General features: G+C 41.8%; 1 long non-coding RNA gene across 1 annotated transcript; it reads right to left on the reverse strand.

The window, feature by feature from the left end:
- Nucleotides 1-871: 871 nt before the first annotated feature.
- LOC308459677 lies at nt 872-2,561 on the reverse strand. Its single transcript, XR_013978274.1, has 2 exons — nt 2,500-2,561; nt 872-1,119 (listed from the first exon to the last, which is right to left on the reverse strand). It is a non-coding gene; the product is annotated as an uncharacterized lncRNA (long non-coding RNA).
- Nucleotides 2,562-3,194: the final 633 nt, after the last annotated feature.

Below are 3,194 nucleotides of genomic sequence, written 5' to 3' on the forward strand. Positions count from 1 at the left end.
CAGAGCACATGGAAATGCTGTTTACCTTCCTGCCACAGCTGTACCTATTTATCTACTTGCACTGGCATGCTTTCGAACTGCTAGGGTGGCAGGAGCTGGGACAGAGCAACGGAAGCTCACTCCATCACGGGGATTCGAACTCCCCACCTTCTGATCAGCAACCCCAAGAGGCTCGGTGGTTTAGACCACAGCGCCACCCATGTCCCTGGTAAATGTGTACAGGACTACAGCCTTTCCATCATACATTTAAACCACTGTGATCCCACTTTAAACAGCCATGGTTTGACCCAAAGATCCACAGTTTGTTAAGGGTACTGTGAGTTGTTAACAGGCCCAATTTCCCCTCCCAGAACTACAATTCCCAGAATGCCCTGTGAAGAGGAATTGATTGATAAACCACTCTGGGAACTGTAGCTCACAAACCCAAAGTCAAATGTTTCAGAAGGCCAATACCTGTAAATTAACCTTGCAAGCAAGCCAAATGAACAAAGGTAGTTTTCATCAGCAATATAAAAACATGGAAAGTGAATGAGAACGCTGGTCCATCTAGCTCGTTATCAACTCCACCCACTCCAGTGTTTCTGATAGGAGTTCTTCACAGCCATCCCTAGATATGTCAATGACTAAATCCTGGACTTGTTTGTGGAATCCCTATCTGGTGGACTTACTCAACTGGGGCCAGCAACTCATGGTCACCATTTTAAATTCCTCACAATTCCCCAGATCATTAGTTCTCAACATAGCATAACTCTAGGGCATTAGGGGACATCAGCTGGCTGATCCATAACTTGACCCAGGTGACATTGCACTAAATGAAACTCAAAGGTGAGTTTCAACACCAACCGAATACTTCAGCCTGCATTGCTTCACATGTTGTCATTTGCTCATTGCAGATTTAATTTAATGGCCCTTAATTCCATTTACTGTTTAGTGTCTCCATCCACGTGTCAGGCAGGAAAGAAGAGGAAGTTATGGAGCTGGCAGAGTGTTGAATGAGAATGCAGTGGAAAGTAATATCTGAAGACGGAGACGAGCTATATCTCAAGGGGGGAAAGACTCTTGAGAGAGGACTGGGCAATTTCAGATGCTGGCAAGAGGTGTGACATCTAAAAGAGCAAGCTGAAAAAAAAGAGAAAAACCCTTCAGTGTATCCAATAGCATTTTTTAATAGATACAATGTATATCTCATAATAATGACCATAAAAATGCGGAATATTCACAGGTGGTCTAAAGAAGGGGGATGCCGACCTCTGGACTGAGGGAGAGATTGAGGTTTGGGGGGCCCAGGAAAGGTTGATGAGAGAAAATTCAGCAAATGGCATTTGAGGGGAATATTTGTTGTTGATAAACATCTCTTCCAAAGCCCCACCCTACTCCCCTTCTCGAGTTCTACTCTTGGGTAAAACAAGCATGTGAATGGGAAAGGTGGAGATGAGCACCAAGCTCCCTGATTTCACTGTCTCTCTCATCCTCTGTGAGTTGGAAGGGGAAGATCCGACACAAGAAGACTCCTGTGTATTTACTTATGTGAAATACAACCCCGCAGAGTTCACAACTATCAGAGGCTCCCTGGAGTTTGCCCTCCAGATTAGGAAGGATGATGGCAACAGGGACAAAGCTTGGCATGCTCTTCCCCACTACTAACTATACATGTTAGTAGGATGCCTGGAGAGGGCTCAGGTGACCATATAAAACTACCTTACACTGAATTAGACCACTAATCCATCTTCTCCAGTGTTTAGGGTACCCATATGAACCATAAGAAGGGAAGGCAGAGGCCCTGAAATTACCCACCACGGTTAGGACCTCAACAGCAGACTAAGGAGGCACACAGGCAACCTCTTCACTATGATGGGATGCATTGTATTTCTATTTAAATCACAAAACAGAGAAACCAGTAGGAGAACACTTCAATCTCCCAGGACATTCTATACAAGATCTCAAAGTAGCTGTTTTACTACAAAGGAATTTCAGAAATAGACTGGAAAGAGAAGCTGCTGAATTGCAACTCATTACCAAACTTAAAACCATGGAGAGACCTGGTTTGAACAAAGACATTGGATTCTTATCCCATTATACATGACTAAGCCATTTCTCACCTTCTCACCCCTTGCCTTTTCCTGTAAGACCTATTACAGTCATTAAGAGTCGTCAGCAGGCTCATCTCAGCTATCTGCCAATCTCCCATTCCCACCACCCTTCTGAGTAATACCCCTCCCCACCTTCTCACTATATAGAAGGATCTGGCAACTTCTGTTTCAGTGTATCTGAAGAAGTGTGCTTGCACACGAAAGCTCATACCAAGAACTAACTTAGTTGGTCTTAAAGGTGCTACTGGAAGGATTTTTTTTATTTAAATTACAGTGATTCTTTCTGAATTTGAACCGATACTATAAATTAGCACATACAAATTTAATGTCAATCTTTTTTGGGTGGTAGTTTTCCTTTTCTTCTTCTTTTTTTCTGCCAATGTGTAAATGCCCTACTTGTGTACCCTACCTGTGTTGTCTGTAATGGCTAACAATGGATGTCTAGGGTCTCAGCCCTGGCTGCAACTTCAGACTGAAATATCAATAATAGAATGTAGAACCTTCTGCATAGAAAGCATTGTTCTGGTACGGAACTATCACGTTTAGACTATCTAGCTATGGAGGCTAGTCCATTTGGGGAAATGGGGCACTGTCCCACCAGCCTCAATCAAGTGGATGCCATTACAGACCTAAGACATACTTTCAGTCTATAATAAATAGATTTCTTCAATCCACTTTCACCACTTCACTCTTCCTCAAATATTGATGGAACTTCTCATGTCTAAGGAAAGGGCAAAGTCAGCAAAAGATCTATTACAGAGAAACTCAGCTGAAGAGAGGAGAGAGAAAATCCTCTTTCTAAATTCCAGAAAATTGCTAACCCAATATTTACTGTCAGAGGGTGAGATCATAAGCAACAATATTTGAAGTATGTCATATAAAAATGCTATGCCTTTTTTTTTTTTTACACTTTTTTGTCAAATTTGGATGAAAAACTATTTTGGAAGATTAAAGTCAGAAACACTGTGGTCTGGGGTGTTCTAGTTTAACCATCTCCTTATAGACCCTATCTGTGATTTCTGATACTTTTATATAAATATAAATTTGTTTTATTGGTTTATTGTTTTAAGCATGGTATTGCTGCATGCCTGGTGGAAAAAAATT

Source organism: Podarcis pityusensis (genome assembly GCF_964106645.2).
Source record: "Podarcis pityusensis genome assembly, chromosome: 12".
Classification (NCBI taxonomy): domain Eukaryota; kingdom Metazoa; phylum Chordata; class Lepidosauria; order Squamata; family Lacertidae; genus Podarcis; species Podarcis pityusensis.